Raw genomic sequence first — 18,413 nt, 5'->3', positions numbered from 1 at the left:
GGTAATTTACAACGCCACCCCCTGGAGAATGCCAATATTAGAGGGACACCCCCTCTCTTTCACCAAATTGGACTTAGACCCCCTACCGTCAGTCAACGTTACATAATATACCAAGAATGCTGACATCAGCAGTTAATATTTTTTCTAAATTCCATTTTGCCCTTCAAAATAATGGAGTACCAAAATTGCCCTTAATGGTTCTATTCCCAAGTCAGCCTCAATGAGTTGAGAAGAAGAACGGGTTGGCTTGCAGATCGGCGGCTGCGAACACTCTTTCGAAGACGGCGACGACGGCGACTACGGCAGCGAACCCCCTCCAGCGACTACGGCGGTGAACCCCCTCCAGCGACTACAGCGACGAACCCCCTCCAGCGACTACGGCGGTGAACCCCCTCCAGCGACTACGGCGGCTGCGAACACTCTTTCGACGACGGCGACTACGACAGCGAACCCCCTCCACGACGGCATATGCAGGTTCGTGGGTCTATCTTCGGCGTCTCGTTGAGCACACAAAATCCCAATAGAGAACTAGAGATCAAAATGGGGAAAATAGAGAAGAGAAAAAATAAAAAAATAAAAACAAAAACAAACAAACATATCTTCTCGCCTGCGACAGAAACTGGATGGGAAGCACTACTCGCCGGGGACAAAAGGAGAAGTATTTTCCGGCGACTGCCCTCTCTATCTCTGCTGGAACTCGTCTGAACCCTTGGTCGCAGGTAGGGAGAAGAGGAGAGAAGGAGAGAAAGAGAGAAGGAGAGAAGGAGAGAAGGAGAGAAGGAGAGAAGGAGAGATAAAAGGGTAAGGAGGGGTATTTTTGGGATAATGAAAAATGTCTAATTTATTAGTTTTTACTCATAAGGGCAAAAACGTCATTTCAAAGCATCATATAACGTTAACTGACGGTAGGGGGTCCGAGTCTAATTTGGTGAAAGAGAGGGGGTGTCCCTCTAATATTGGCATTCTCCAAGGGGTGGCGTTGTAAATTACCCTTATGTTTATGATTTATGCAATTGAGTTGTAATTTTTAAAGTTATAGTTCTAGGCTTAGATCTAGGTGACAAGATCACGAGCTGTGGAGCATCTCTTTTTTTTTCAAGATTTGTTTTCTTTAGGCCTAGAAATTTCAGATTTGATTCATTCCAGATCTGGTTTTTAGGGTTGACAGTATCTCAAATCACCCAAGCTTTCAAGTTCAAGTATTGATTCAGGTAGGTAGGCTTCTTCAATAGTCTTCTCTCCCCTCTCATTCCCTCTTCTGACTACCCTTTATTTCTTAATTTAGGATTTTAATTCCAGTCGTTATATTATTGCTATCCCTTTCCCCCAAGGTTCATGGTTAGTGTATGTATTGGCTTTGCCCCTCCTAGCCATAGAACCATCATTTTATTGTTTTTTATTTTAATTCTTCCTTTCGTTAAAGCCAAGTAGAGTAACCCTTGTAAGAGTGACTCTCTGGTCAAGTAGGAAAACTTATATTATGATGCATCACTCGGGTTAAGTAGAGAAACCTACTTGTAAGTCTCTCTTTAACTTTATCCCATTTTTTTTTACTTTATTTTTATTTCAGCATTTTTTTCCTTCATTTCTTTTTAATTACGTGGGGTGTTTATTTTTATCTATTTATTTATTTAATTTTAATTGTGTGGCTTGTGTGTTTAAATTCTTAGATGACAAATGGTTAGGATGTTATTTTAGATACATATGTTTATGACGGTAATTAGAATTAGATCACAATCATTAATCGGTTCACTTTCGCATTATTAAAATAAGTAAAAAAATAAAGTGGTTACTCTCCTTGTGTTCGACCCGTAGCTACATTGATCCGTATGCTTGCGGTTACATTTTAAAATCTCAAACAAATTTTTGGCACCGTTGCCGGGGAGACAGTTCCATGTTATTTTTCGCTTTCTTTTGGTAAATTGGAGTGCTTTGTTTATTTTATTTTGTTTTTCCTTTTGTTTTTTTTATTGAATTCCTGAGAATAGCAACTTGCAATAATAGTTGTATTAGTGGAGGTCATCATGCCTCATAGTATGACAAAGATAGGTTTCGCCCTGTAGCAGTACCTCAGGAATTGACCTGAGTAACCCCGGATCCCTGCCGGTAAGCTCCCAAAAAGCCAAAAAAAATCAAAAAAATAATAAAAAAAAAGTTTTGCTATCCATTCTTTTGTGCTTGTCTTACTCTTATTGTGTGTAGTTTTCTGTTGCAGGAGTGTTAGGTGGGTACATAATACTAAGAATTGGTTAGAAAGAAGAGATCCAACAAGTAGTGACCTTATACGTTTGTTCTCTTTAAAACCTTTCAATATGGGAGACCAACATCAAAATCCTTCACCTAAATCTCTAAAAGATAGGTTCTACCCTGCTAGAACAGCCCAACCTTCCTGCATAGTTCTACCACAAGCCCAAGGTAATAATTTTGAACTCAAATCTCAATATATCACTATGTTGCCCCACTTCCATGGGTTGACCGCTGAGGATGCTTACCTATTTCTAAGGGAATTTGAAGAGGTATGTGTTCTAATTAAGATCCAACAGCTTTCTGATGATGTTGTTAAGCTTAGGTTTATCACTTTTGCATTAAAAGACCAAGCTAAGAAGTGGTTGTATGGGTTACCCACAAATTCTATAACCTCATGGGAATAGTTCATAGTTGTCTTCCTTGTGAAGTTTTTTCCAACTCATAAGACCAATAAGCTTAGAAGTGATATCCTTCAGTTTAGGCAAAATCCTAGTGAGTCCTTTTCTAGACTTATGAAGAGATTCAAGGATCTGCTCCAAGAATGCCCTCACCATGGCCCAGACTTATGGCATTTATGTCAAATAATTTATGAGAGTATTGATTACCCAATTAAACAAATGATAGAGTCTATGTGCTCTGAGGGATTTACATCCTTTAAAGATGAAGGAAAGGTATAGGAATTCTTACTTGACTTAGCTGACAAAACCCATGAGTGGGAATCAACCCAAGAGAGTGAAAGAACCATAGGAGGAAAATAATATTTTGTGGATGGGATAGTAGCCAAGGAAGCCCATTTGGATAGCCTAATCAAGAGGATTGAGGCTATTATTCCTAGAGAGCCATCATCAGTCAATTTGGTTAAGATTTATGCTTGGTGCCAGTCTCCTGGACATGTCATAGAAGAATGCCCCAACACCTCTGGGGGCACTTCTAATGATAGTGTTAATGCCTTATACCAGAATAATCTATATAGTAACACCTACAATCCAGGATGGAGAAATCACCCAAATTTCTCTTGGAATGAGGGCAACCAAGCAGGACCTTCTAATTTTCATAATCAATGTCAACCTGGACCCCAAAGGCCTCCCTTTGTACAACAATCTTTTTCCCAAAATAATTTTCCTAGGTCAAATGTAGGACATCAGGCTAGTTTTCCTAGGGCCCCTCTCCTATCATCTTATCAGCAGCCCCCTGGGTTTACCAACACTGGAGAGGTTAGTAGAATAAGTGACTTGAAAAAAATATGGCCCTCCTCATGATAAGCCATCAAAATCTTACGAGAAAACTCACCTAAGCTATCTTAATTATGCATGAGAGGGAGAAAGGAACTTTATCTAGTCAACCAGAGCCTAACCCTAGGCAACATCAGCTTGTTAGTTCACAAGCACCAACTAATGCACCATTAAATATAGTACAAGGTCAGACCCAACAAGGGCCCTTTAAAAAACGTAATGTTGTTTATGCCCTTAGGAGTGGTAGAGAGTACCAATAGAGCGTTCATAAATCTTCCCTATCCTATTACTCCTGTTAACTCTCCTTTAGTTGAGGACACAAGTGTGCCTCTTAGTCCAGGTTCGTCTGATAAACCTAAAGATTCTTTTGAAATTAAAGATGATTTAATTGAAGAAACCAAAAATGATTCTTCTGAAAAAGGGCAAATCCCTAACAGTCCTTATATTCATCCTGTCCCATTTCTTAATCGTTTGGTACACAAAAAGAAGACTGCTTCCATGGATAAAATTTTAGAAGTCTTCAAAAAGGTAGAAGTGAACATCCATCTTTTGGATACCATATCCCAGATCCCCGCCTATGCAAAAGTACTGAAAGATTTGTGTACTTACAAACGTCACTAGTGTGCCCAAAAAGGTGTTCTTGGCAGATAACATTAGTTCTATAATTACTCAGCCTATAGCAGCCAAGTATAAGGATCTAGGGAGCCCTACCATATCTTGTATCATAAGCAACACCTACATTGAGCATGCCTTACTTGACCTTGGTGTAAGTGTGAATCTTTTACCTTATCATGTGTACAAGCAACTAGGATTGGGAGAATTGAAAGCCACTGGAACTACTCTTCAGTTGGAAAATAGGTCTATTAAGATTCCTAAAAAGATGGTTGAGGATGTCTTACTAAAGGTGGAGAAATTTATTTTCCCTGTTGATTTCATTGTGTTAGATACCGAGCCCTTCTCAACCAAGGATGAGATCCCAATAATTATAGGAAGACCATTCTTGGCTACCAGTAATGCATTAATCAATTGTCAGAATAGTTTCTCAAGATTATCTTTTGGTAACCAAATTGTTGAGTTTAACATGTTTAGGATAGGCAAACAACCACATATGGAAGAAGAGATCAATATACTTAAGGATTTTCTTGATTTTTCTGATGATTTAGTTACCAACTTTGATATTGATTTTGATTTAGAATTCCAAGAGTGTATGGATGAGTTGGATGATGATAGTGAAAATTTCTTTTCTGAAGTCTTGAGTCTTCACATACCTGTGGAGCCCTTAGGACCCCTCTTCAATTCTATTCCCAAACCTTCCATAGTTGAGCCCCCTAAGCTAGATCTTAAGGAGTTGCCATTTAATTTGAGGTATGCTTTCCTAGGGATTGACCAGACTCTTCCTGTAATAATTTCTTCAAATTTGACTTCTATCTAGGAAGAGGAAATATTTAAAGTGTTAAAAGATAATAAGGAAGCCCTAGATTGGACCATGGCTGATATCAAGGGTATGAGCCCTTCTATTGTGCAACATCATATACATCTTATAGAGGATTTCAAAGCATCCACGAAACCCTAAAGAAGAGCTAACCCAGTGATGATGGAAGCTATTAAAAAAGAGATCCTAAAGTGCTTGGATCATGGAATAATTTATCCTATTTCTGATAGCCAATGGGTAAGCCTAGTTCACGTAGTGCCTAAGAAGTCTGGTATGATTGTAGTTCCTAATACCAATAATGAACTAATTTTAACTCGTGTTTAATCAGGGAGGAGAGTACGCATAGACTACAGGAAACTTAATGTGGCAACTTGGAAGGGCAACTTCCCATTGCCATTCATTGACCAGATATTAGAGAGGTTAGCTAGACATGAATACTATTAATTTCTTGATGGATATTCTGGCTATAACCAGATCCCAATTGCTGTAGAGAACCATCATAAGACCACTTTTACTTACCCATATGGAACATTTGCTTACAGGCATATGCCCTTTGGGCTTTGTAATGCCCCTACTACTTTTTAACGATGCATGATGAGCATCTTTTCTAACATGGTCAAAAATTCTTAGAAGTATTTATGGATGACTTTTCAATTCATGAAAATTCCTATTCTGAATGTCTTCATCATCTTTCCCTAGTTTTGAAAAGATGCATATCTAAGAATTTGTTTTTGAATTAGGAGAAATGCCGTTTTATGGTTAAATCTGGTATTATTTTAGGCCATGTAATATCCAAGGAGGGAATTAAGGTAGATAGATCCAAAGTGGATTTAATTGATAAGTTACCATCTCCTCAATCTATTAAGGACGTCTGGTCTTTTCTAGGGCATGCGGGCTTCTATAGAAGGTTATTAAGAACTTTAGTCAGTTAGCTTGACCTCTCACTTCATTACTTGCCAAAGATCAAACTTTTGAGTTTTCTAAAGAGTGCCTAGAATCCTTCAAACAACTTAAGGAGTTGGCCAATGCACCCATTGTTCAACCACCTATTTGGAATGAACCTTTTGAACTGATGTGTGATGCTTCGAATTTTTCCATAGAAGCAGTTTTGGGTCAAAAGATTAATAAGTTGTCCACTGTCATTTACTATGCTAGTAGGACCTTAAATGATGCACAACTCAATTATATAATCACTAAAAAATAATTTTTAGCTGTTGTGTTTGCATTAGAAAAGTTTCGGTCTTACTTAATTGGTTCACATGTGGTGATGTATACTGATCATTCTACTCTTAGATTTCTAGTTCGGAAGATAAATGCCAAAGCCCGTCTCATTAGGTAGGATTTACTTTTCCAAGAGTTTGATTTAGAAATTAGGGATAAGAAAGGAGTTGAAAACCTAGTTGTAGACCATTTATCCCGGCTTCCCAATTCCTTGAATATCGATTCTCCAGTCAACAAGAACTTTCTAGATGAACAGTTCTTTGCAGTGTCCAGTGAACCATGGTTTGCTGACATTGTCAACTTCTTGGTTTCAAGTGTGACTCCAGATCACTGGTCCACCCAAGATAAGTATAGATTTTATTCCCAAGTTAAGCACTTTTTCTAGGATGATCCTTATTTGTTTAAGATATGTCGGAATCAGATTATCCGACGATATGTTCTTGATCATGAGCAACATTCTATTCTCTCTTTTTTTCATGATCATGCATGTGATGGATACTTTGGACTTAAGAAGACTGTTGCAAAGGTTCTCCAATATGGATTTTATTGGCCCACTCTTTTTAGAGATGCTTTTGATTTTTGCAAGGTTTGTCACGCCTACCAGTCTTTTGGTCGTATCAATAAGAGGAACATGATGCCTCTCAACCCTATTTTGGTAGTTGAGATCTTTGATGTATGGGGCATCGATTTCATGGGACCATTCCTTAATTCCTTTGGGAATTTGTACATACTTTTGGCTGTTGATTATGTTTCTAAATGGATAGAGACCATACCTTGTAAATCTAATGATCACAAAGTGGTGGTCCAGTTTCTTGAAGAGAACACTTTTTCCCACTTTGGTGCACCACGTGCAGTAATTAGTGATAGGGGTACTCATTTTTGTAATCGGCCTTAATGAAAAAGTATAGGATCACCTATAATTTATCTACCCCTTATCACCCCCAAACTAGTGACCAAGTGAAGGTGTCTAATAGGCAGATCAAACAAATATTGGAGAAAACTGTTAATCCCAACCATAAGGATTGGTCCCTTAGGCTCATTGATGTCTTGTGGGCCCATCAGATTACATTCAAGACCGACCTTGGTCAGTCTCCCTACCGTTTGGTGTATGCGAAAGCTTATCACTTACCAGTTGAGTTGGAGCATAAGGCCTTTTGGGCCATCAAGAAGCTCAACTTTGATTTGTTTGATGCGGGAATTCATCGTAGGCTCCTACTATCTGAGTTGGAGGAACTTAGGAATGATGCCTATGAAAGTTCTAAGATTTACAAAGAAAAGACCAAAGCTTTCCATGATAAACACATTCTGCGTAAATCTTTTGCAATTGGTGATAAAGTCTTATTGTACAACTCTCGATTGCATCTTTTCCCTGGTAAGCTTAGATCCTGATGGGATAGCCCATTTATTTTCCATAATGTATATCCCCATTGGGCTGTGGAGATTTTAAATACAGGAACAGGGGTAATTTTAAAAGTTAATGGTCAGCGTTTGAAACCGTTCCTCGAGTTTCCTACTACTGGTAGTGAAGAGGTCATGGATCTCGATGAATCTCTTTACATTGATGACTAACTTTTAATCATGTATAACCCCCTTGCATTGTCTTCGCTTTTAATTCTTTCCATGCATTGAGGACATTGCATGACTTAAGTGTGGGGGGGGGGGAAACCAGTTTTTACTTTTTTCACTTTGTTTTATTTGTTTCTCTTTTTGTTTTTTTTTTAGCTTGCTAAAGGATAAAGTTCTACTTTGGCTTTTGGCTAATGATCATACCATTCGGTTGCTTGATGTATGAAAATAAAAGTTTTAATTAAGGTACCCATTTTGAACGTATAAAAACCCTGTTGAGAAGAAAGAAACAAGCATGTTCTTGAGATGGGACTTTCTTTTAAAAAATAAGAGACCCCTGTTTTATGGTGTTGGACCACATGTAAGTCTATGGGTTCATTGTACTTTTGATTTGGAGTTGAGACCTTTTTAATTTGACATGAGTTGACAAATGCACAATTTTAAATGAAGTGTGAAATGCGGTATAAAGAAGAATAAGAGTTGATTCCCTTAGAACTAGACAGGGCATTGCGCCTTAGGAAGTGTGGTGTCTTGATCGAAATTCCTAGGAAGGAAACTTCTGAAGGAACTCTAGCATCACTGTCTTTGTAGGCATATGCAAAATGCAAAGCTACATAGTAACTTGGATGTCTGATGTTTACTCTACCATGTCATTCAGGCCAAAAGTAGTGGAGTAGAATAGAGTTTATTAAGCGAAAAAAGGAGAAAAAAATTTGCAAATGTCATTAATGCTAGGTAACATGTTTGGTCAAAAACACTCCAACGCCTTAGTCATTGGTTCCCTATTTCTTCACAAGTGGTTTTGCTTTAAGATAAAGATGTTTTGAAATAGACGAAATGAGTTCCAAATTAAGAAATATGCTAGTGTCTGGAATTGATAAAGGGTAATAAAGTTCAAATGTGGGGGTCCCTTGTAAGAGGAATTATCTTTGCTCTGGATTGGTATGGCCCTTACCTTTTGCCAAGGTTGGGATTTGTTTATTCTGAATTTTGGGTGTATATTCACTGTAAAAACCCACGAGACACAACTCGTCCACTAGAGGTGACCTAGGGGTTTAAAGGCTTATTGCACATACTAAGTGTAACCGTGATTTCTACGAAAATGAGTTAGGTTTTTTTTGTTTTTATTCTTTTTCTTTTTGTTTTGCTCAAGGACTAGCAAAGTCTAATTGTGGGGGAATTCTGATGAGCACATTTATGTGTGAAATCTAGTATAGTAAAACATGCATTTTACATATTTAGAATGGAGCTACCTTGAGTTTTACTCTCTTTTTGTAGGTTTTATATTTTCAAGGCTTTAAGGACTATCGGGCCCTATATCTCCAATTTTACATGTAAAGATGTCCTATTTCTTTTAATGGTTGAGAAGATGATAAAATTCTGAGCAAGATGGATGTGTTCAATTGCAAGTACACATTCATTTGGTCAACCGTACAAGTGATTATTCTTTTCAGACCAGAAAAAGAATAATGGATCAGTATTGAATCGAGATGCAGAACCAACCCATCTGCAGTCGTCCCAGAGGTACAAAGCATATTCCAAATACCAACAAGGATCGATGGACCACATTTTTAAGTGATTGAAGATTTATTTTTGGTAACAACAACTACTTAACATAGTTGGTGAGTTGTGGTGTGTAAAATCCCTTGCTTATTAGGAGGTCTCAAATTCGAACCTCTTAGCTGCCAGATTTTCTCTCTCCTACTCATCACTTAAAGGAGGTTGGCCAAGATGGTTGTACGAAAGTTTGAAGAAGAGAGAGAGAGAAAAAATAAAGAGAAAAAATGGGAAAGAAGAAAAAAAAAAAAAAAGACAAGGGTATGGATGGAATTTCCCATTAAAATAGAATATTGTCCAAATCCAAGCAAGAAAAATTGGCCAAAGAGGGTTTCTTATGCAAGAAGAGAGAGAAAAATAGAAAAATGGAGAAAAAATAGGAAGAAAAAGGCAAGAAAAATCATGGGAGATCTCTCTCCACACGTTTTCTCTCTTCTCTCTCCTCCACTTCATCAACAAGATAAAAAAAAAATCTTTTTTTTTAAAAGCTAAAATCATTAGCTTCCCTCTCCCATTCTCTATATAATAGAATTAACACAATGGGAGAAGGCACTTCATTATTCTTCTAGGGTTTTTTTTTAGTTGTTCTATCTATTTCTCTAGGTCTAGTTCTAGGTTTATGCTTTAAACACTTTTGTAAGTTTGTTTTATTAAATTAATGCAAGCACTTTTGTTTTTGATTCAGTATTTTATGTTTATGAATTATGCAATTGAGTTTTAATTTTTAAAGTTATAGTTCTAGGCTTAGATCTAGGTGACAAGATCACGAGCTATGGAGCATCTCTTTTTTTTTTTCAAGATTTGTTTTCTTTAAGCCTAGAAATTTCAGATTTGATTCATTCCAGATTTGGTTTTTAAGGTTGATAGTATCTCAAATCACCCAAGCTTTCAAGTTCAAGCATTGATTCAGGTAGGTAGGCTTCTTCAATAGTCTTCTCTCCCCCCCTCTCATTCCCTCTTCTGACTACCCTTTCTTTCTTAATTTAGGATTTTAATTTCAATCATTACATTATTGCTATCCCTTCCCCGCGAGGTTCATGGCTAATGTATGTATTGGTTTTTCCCCTCCTAGCCATAGAACCATCATTTTATTGTTTTTATTTTAATTGTCTCTTTTTCCCTAAAGCCACGCAGAGTAACCCTTGTAAGAGTGACTCTCTGGTCAAGTAAGGAAGCTCATATTATGATGCATCCCTCGGGCTAAGTAGAGAAACCTACTTGTGAGTCTCTCTCTAGCTTTATCCCCCTTTTTTTTTACTTTATTTTTATTTCAACATTTTTTTCCTTCATTGCTTTTTAATTGCGTGGGGTGTTTATTTTCAGCTATTTATTTAATTTTAATTACGTCGCTTGCGTGTTTAAATTCTTAGATGATGAATGGTTAGGACGTTATTTTAGATACATATGTTTAGGACGGTAATTAGAATTAGATCACAATCATTAATCGGTTCACTTTCGTATTATTAAAAGAAGCAAAAAAAATAAAAGTGGCTTCTCTCCTTGTGTTCGACCCATAGCTACATTGATCCGTACGCTTGCGGTTACATTTTAAAATATCAAACATCAACCTTCATGCATTATATTACTTGCAGCGCAAGGGAATAGTTATGAATTTAAATCTCACTTCATTAGTATGTTGCCCCACTTTAATGGGATGGCCAATGAAGATGCTTACCTATTTCTTAAGGAATTTTAGGAGGTTTGTGTTCTAATTAAGGAACAACAGTTGACTGATGATGCTGTAAAATTAAGGTTCATAACTTCTGCACTCAAGGACCAAGCTAAGAAATGGCTCTGTAGTAGTCTACCAATTCCATTACCACATGGGATCAATTTACTATAGTCTCCTGAAAAAGTTCTTTCCTTTGCTTAAAACCAATAAACTCAGAAGTGGCATTATTCAATTTAGGTAGAAATCTAATGAGTCTTTCTCTAAATTTATGGTGAGATTTAAGGACCTCCTTCAGGAATACCCTCACCATAGAATTAATACATGGCAACTTTGTCAAATTATCTATGAGGGTATTGACTATCAAACCAAGTAGTTGTTAGAGTCTATATGCCCTAAAGGTTTCACAACTTTTACAGATGAAGATGACACTTGAAACTTTTGCTTGAATTCGCTGAGGAAACCGGAGAATGAGAGTCTACTCAATCAACTGAGAGGACAAATAAGGTTTACTTTATAGCAGGTGTTGTGGCCAAAGATGCTCGACTTGAGAGTATTATCAAGAAACTCAAAGCCATAGTAGTTAAAGGACCTGCCCAGCTGAACCAAATAAATCATTTTGTGCCTATATATAGTTGGTGCCAATCTCCCACGCATGTGACGGAGGAGTGCCCCAATTTTTCTAGTGTGAATGGTTTGAATGTAGGTTCTGAAAATGTAAATGCCATGTTCCAAAACAACCATTATAGTCAAACCTATAATCCAAGATGGAGGAACCATCCTAACTTCTCCTGGAATCAAGCCAATAATCAAGCCGGTCCTAATTTTCAACCCTTGAGTCAAGGATAGTTTGTTCCCTAACAGGCGAATCAAATGAACATGCCCCCAAATGAGCAGAACAATTTTAAGACCCCCACTCAATTTGTTGTGCCACTACCTCTGGTAAATCAACCTCTTCATGAGAGGAGGTGGTGATTTGGCTAGGCTTTCTTATTTAGAGAAAAGCATGAAACTTCTCTTGAGTACTTTCATGACAAGTCAACATAACATGGAGAAGCAAATCTTCCAACTGGCTAATGTTTTGCATGAAAGGAAAAAAAAGAAGATGCCTAGTCACCCTAAACCAAATCCCAAGAATGTGAATATGAACCATCAACCAATTCCAAATCAATTGAATTCAATTCAAAAGAGTTCACAACAAGAGCCCCCCAATCATTGTAATTCCATTTTATGCCTAAAGGAAAGGTTGTGAATACACAAGGGATGATGTTGTACCTGTTCTACCTGATAATCCCAAGGACTCTTCTACTGAGGTTTGCACTTAGCTTCTTTTATCAGGTTCGTCTGATGAACTTGAAGATGTTAGAGAAGAAACACTTGAAAGAGTCTATGTCTCGAAAGCCCCATTCCTTAAGAGACTGGTAAACAATAAGAAAAATGCTGCCTATAATAAAATTCTTTATGTATTTAAGAAGGTTTAAGTCAACAACCCCTTGTTGAATGCAATATCCCAGGTCCCCCTTATTCTAAAGTCCTTAAAGACTTATGCATTCGTAAGCGGACTATAAATGAGCTCAAGAAAGCTTTCTTGGCTGCCAATATTAGCTCCGTCTTAGCTCAACTGATGGTGGCTAAATATAAGGACCCTGGGTGCCCAACAATCTCTTGTGTTATTGGTAACACCAAGATTGACCATGCTCTTCTTGATTTAGGTGCAAGTGTCAATCTATTGCCCTATTTTGTTTACCAACAGTTGGGATTGGGAGAGATAAAATCGACGACTGTCACATTTCAGCTAATAGACAGATCTATCAAGACTCCAAAAGGAATGGTTGAGGATGTCTTGATTAAAGTTGGGGAATTCTTATTCCCTGTTGGCTTCATTGTTTTAGACACCAAGCCTGTCTCTTCCATAAGAGATCGAATCTCAATCATTTTGCGTAGACCGTTTCTTGCTACCAGCAATGCCTTAATTAATTATAGAATGGTCTGATGAAGCTTTCATTTGGCAAGACTTCAGTGGACTTTAATGTCTTTAGGTTAGGCAAGCAACCTCATTTAAATGAATAAAAAGTTCATATGCTCTAGGAAATCCCAGATTCCATTGAGACATATTTTGATATTGATTTTGATTATGAATTTCAAGAGTGTATGGAACAACTGAGTGATGTCGATGAATGAATTTTTTCTGAGGTATGGAGTCTCCAACCACCTATAAAGCCTATTGGACCCTAGTCCACCTCAATGCCCAAGCCCTCTATTGTTGAGCCTCCTAAACTTGAGTTGAAGGAGTTGCCTCCTAATCTTAAATATGTTTTTTTTGGGAGAGCATCATACTCTTCCAGTTATTATTGCTTTTGATTTGACTTCAAGACAGGAGGAGCAGTTGATCAAGCTTCTAAAGGAAAATAAGGAAGCCATAGGATGGACAATGGCTGACATCAAAGGAATTAGCCTTTCTATGGTTCAATATCATATCCATATTATTGAGGGGTCCAAACCTTCAACGGAACCCTAGAGAAAAGCTATCCCAGTGATGAAGGAAGCCATTCGAAAAAAAATTTTAAAGTGGATGGATAATAGGATCATTTATCCAATTTCTGATCAGTGGGTGAATCCAGTTCAAGTTGTGACAAAGAAATCTAAAATTACTGTAGTTCAAAATGCCGAAAATGAGTTAATTCCAACTCGTATCCAAACGGGATGGAGAGCTTGCATCGACTACCATAAGCTGAATGTGGCAACTTGGAAGGACCACTTCCTTTTGCCATTTGTTGACCAGATGTTAGAGCATCTAGCTAGCCATGAGTATTATTATTTCCTAGATGGCTATTCCAGTTATAACCAAATCCCAATTGCCCTTGAGGATCAATATAAGACCACTTTCACTTGCCCATTCAGAACTTTTACTTACCGGCATGTATGATGAGTATCAACATAAGACCCCTACAACTTTTCAGCAGTGTATGATGAGTATCTTCTCTAATATGGTGGAGATGTTTCTTGAGGTCTTTATGAATGATTTTTCCATTCATGGCCCCACCTGCTCTGATTGCCTTCACCATCTCCGATTGGTATTGGAGAGGTGTAGGGAGAAGAACTTAGTCTTAAATTGGGAGAAATGTTACTTCATGGTGAAAGAGGGCATTGTCCTTGGTCAAGTAATTTCCAAAGATGGGATTATGGTTGATAAAGCCAAGGTGGACATCATTATCAATGTACCACCCCCCCAAATCTGTAAAGGACATCCGCTCTTTTTTGGGCCATGTTGGTTTTTATAGGAAATTCATTAAGGATTTTAGCAAAGTGGTAAAACTTTTAACTAACCTACTGGCTAAGGATCAACCCTTCGATTTCTATAAATATTGTCTCGAGAGTTTTGAGCACCTGAAGAAAGAGTTGACCACTGCACCCATCATCCAACCACCTATTTGGACTAAGCACTTTGAGCTAATGTGTGATGGGTCAGACTCTGCTATAGGGGCCATTTTGGGGCAAAGACTCAATAAATTGCCCATAATGTTTTATTATGCAAGTAGGACTCTAAACAATACACAGATTAATTACACTACCACTGAGAAGGAATTCCTAGCAGTTGTATTCGCTTTAGAGAAGTTTCGGCCCTACTTGATTGGGTCTCATGTGATCATCTATACGGATCATTCAACAATCAGATACCTTGTAACAAAAAAATATGCTAAATCCTATCACATTCGATGGGTCTTATTGCTTCAAGAGTTTAATATCGAGATATGGGATTAGAAAGGAATTGAAAATTTGGCTGCAGACAATTTATCCCGGTTGCCCAATTCTTTAACTAGTGAATCTCCAATCAATGAGAGCTTTCCTGATGATCAATTGTTGGCAGTCTCTAGTGAACCATGGTTTGCTGACATTATCAACTATTTGGTTATGGGTGTGACACCTTCTCATTGGACCACCCAAGATAAGTATAAGTTTCATTCCCAAGTCAAGTACTTTTTCTGAGATGATCCTCATTTGTTTAAGACATGTCTGGATCTAATTATCTGATGTTGTGTTCCTGATCATGAGTCATTCTATCTTTTTATCATGATCATGCAAGTGGAGGCCATTTTAGTGCGAAGAAGACTACAACCAAAGTTTTACAGTGTGGATTCTATTGGCCTAGCCTCTTCAAGGATGCTTTTGCGTGTAAGTCTTGTAAAGCCTATCAATCTTTAGGACGTGTGACCAAGAAGAATATAATGCCCCTCAACCCAATTCTAGTTGTTAAGATTTTTGACGTGTGGCATATTGATTTCATGGGATCATGATCGGATAGTAATTATTTATGAAATTACTATTTAGTTGTTAATTTTAAATAAATTTTGATAATTAATTTGACCACATATTGTGATGATCTTTGATTGCAGGGGTTTCAAAAGATGTGCACAGGTTTGATGCTAAATGGATGAAGATGGCTTAGTCTAGAAGCCAGGGAAAAGGATCAAGGGCAGAGTCAGAATTTCCAAGAGAAGAAGAGAATTAAAAATAAATAAAAAAGGAAAATTGAGGAGGAGAGTGAAACCCCACAGTTTCTCCCTCTCTCCTTCTTTCACATGTTCTTCTCTTCTTCCGTCTCCTACTTTCTCTCATCTTTTCTCTCTCCTTGTCCAAATCAAAATAGGATTCCTTTTCAACCTAAAATTCCCCTCTTCTATTACCTCTCTACTATGTTCTCTCTCCCTATTCTTTCTCCATCTCCCATGGTTATCTATCTCTCCCCTATAATTTCTCTCTCTCCCAATTGTCTCTCCCCTTTACATGATTTCTCTCTCCCACAAATCCAGTTCCTCTTACAACTCCCTCTCATGCCCTCACTATATCATGGTTCTCTCTCCTAGTTTATCTCTTAAGCCTAAACTCTCTCCATCATCTCATGCAGCCTCTCCCCTTCTCTTTTCTTTGATTATCGAACCCCTCTCTCTCTCTCTCTCCCCTAAATCCTCTCATATTTTAGCTCTCCCTCCTCCTTTTTCTCTCCCATGCCAATCCATCTTTCTCTCAATCGCGCTTTCCCTATCTCTCCTAATCCAATTCCATCTCTTCCATCACACGCACCCCTCTTTCTCCCTATATACCTCTCTCCATCCTTTTCTTTTAGGGGGATGCTTCACACTCATTCTTGAGGACATAAGTTGCCCATATCAGCCCCTCACACATATTGTTTTTCTCTTTCCTTCTTTTTATGGTTCTCCCTTCTTCTTGGATTGTACCTTCTTTGGACAAATTTTCTTGGACAATAGTGTATAGAGATCATTGCTACTGTACCGAGGTTTGATTACCATCATCATCATTACTGCCCTTCGTTCATTTGCATCATGAGTGACTAAGTTCCCTTTCTATCTTTAGGTTTAGATGAAATTTTGATTTATTGGTATTTAACTTCTGGTTGGAACTCATACTTGATTATTTGATGTAAAAGACCCCTTCCCATTATGGACGATTTTCAATAGTTCAATTCGTTTAGAATATTTATATCTGAGATTCAGTTATTCTGTTCAAACAATGGCATTTTATGTTGATTTTTGGCATACCTAACGATAACCTTTAACCAATCAAACTAAACATGCCAAGCGAAAGCAATAGACGATAGTGCTTGACAAGATAAGTTATGCTTAATGTAGTCAGAAATTAGATTTTTGTGGTTGTATTGGAACTAGTAGTTTTAGTGAACCAAAGTATAAGTCAGAGATTGATAATAATACCAAAACGGATTCAAGACCTAAGGGTAGCATCTTCTCATTAGTTTAATTTGAATTTTGAATTTTATAATTTTGATTTTCAAAGCAGCATTTATCTCAATCTTAGTAAATTTAGCCTTTTAGTTCTCTGTGGGTTCGACCCCTTTCTTACCACTATCTCATAGTTTAGTTAGGATTTATTTTGATTCGTTCATGACAACGATCAAATTTTGGTGCGGTTGCCAAGGAACCGAAGCACGGTTTACAAAGATTGATTTAGTTGTTTTGTTTTATTTTGTTTTAGTTTTAATTTTAGAATTTTTTATCTTCTTCTTTACTTTAAGTTTAATTCAGCCTAAGTTGCTTTTATTTTGTTTTGTAGGTAGCCTAGGTTATGGAGCAAGAAGAGTGCCCCATCTTCAACCCAACTTGTTGAATTCGCATTTAGCACTCTTGCACATCTTGGTTGTGATTCTTTCTTTTTGGTTATTTATTTTATTCTCGTAGTTGTTGGTAGTTGATGCATGGTCGTCGTTCTTGTCATCCTAGCTTGACCAATTTGGACCTTGAAATTGAGAGAACTTTGTGTTTAATTCAAAAAAATAGAATGACATACGAGAATAGACCTGTAAGATGCCCATTGAGTGAACACTTCACCCCATCGACTTATACATCTACCACATGTATTAGGGCTCCTGGTGTTCAAGCCGCCCAATATGAGATCAAGTCCAGTATCATTCAAATGCTCCCATTTTTCTGTGGACTTAATAATGAGGAATCCTATAAGCATTTGGATGAATTTTTGAAGATATACTCCACTGTCAAAATCCAGAATTTTTTTGAAGATGCCTTTAGGTTGACCTTGTTCCCATTTTCCCTTAAGGATAAAACTAAACAATGGCTTAATTCTTTGGATTCTGTAGTGATTGAAACCTGGGCCCAAATGCAACAAGAGTTCCTAAAGAAATACTTTCCCTTAGGTAGGAGTAACCAAATCAGGCGAGCCATCACTAGCTTTCACAAGTTGATGGTGGGCAATTTCATGAGACCTGGGAGAGACTTAAGGATCTAATTAGAAAGTGTCCCCATCATGCTGTATCTAAGTGGAAGTTGGTCCATTGTTTCTATAATGGACTAACAGGTAGACATAAGCAAATGATTGATGCTTCCTGTGGAGGTACTTTTATGCATAAAAGTGAGGATGAGGCATGGAATGTAATACCCCGCTTCTTAAGCCCGGTCTGATTTCGCCGTTGAACCGGTTTAACCATGCAGGAACCGAGCCAGAGGATATTAGAGCGGGTTCCTTATGGGCTATGATGGCACGGGTGACCTTAAACACCGGTTGGCCCGACAAGTCCGAGCCAGTGCCAGAAGAGACGGGAGTGCCCAAACCGTGTACGTGCACCTACCATAAGGCTATGTACGGATAAAATAGGTATTATATCCGTATTTTAAGGTATATACGTATGCTACATCGTATGCCTGGGGTGGGGTTCGCGCCGAGGTCTGAACCCGGTCAAAATCCCAAGTCTTGGCTCTCAGGTGAGTAGGACAGGTGGGTGCACCCACCTGAGTGACCCATCCAAGAGCACTATTCACTTAATTAGGAATAGTATATAAGGCTTTATGATTTCTTTTCTTTCCATTTATTACCCTCGTACGTTTGGTAAGAAAAGTAAAGAGGAGAGAGAAAAGAAAGGGAAGAAGAAAGGAAGAGGAAGAAAGGAAGGATTTCAGTGGCGCCGAAGCTCGATCTTGCCATTCCGGTGCCGGGAGAGTAA

The 18,413-nt window shown here is 37.9% G+C and overlaps 1 non-coding gene across 1 annotated transcript; it reads right to left on the bottom strand.

Annotated features, from left to right (window-relative positions):
• Positions 1–2,699: 2,699 nt before the first annotated feature.
• Positions 2,700–2,806, bottom strand: LOC122070611. The gene has a single exon (XR_006137871.1). It is a non-coding gene; the product is annotated as a small nucleolar RNA R71 (small nucleolar RNA).
• Positions 2,807–18,413: the final 15,607 nt, after the last annotated feature.

The sequence above is a fragment of the Macadamia integrifolia genome, unplaced genomic scaffold (genome assembly GCF_013358625.1).
Source record: "Macadamia integrifolia cultivar HAES 741 unplaced genomic scaffold, SCU_Mint_v3 scaffold953, whole genome shotgun sequence".
Taxonomy (NCBI): domain Eukaryota; kingdom Viridiplantae; phylum Streptophyta; class Magnoliopsida; order Proteales; family Proteaceae; genus Macadamia; species Macadamia integrifolia.
The sequence above is the reverse complement of the archived record's forward strand: the minus strand, read 5'-3'. Positions and strand labels throughout refer to the sequence as shown.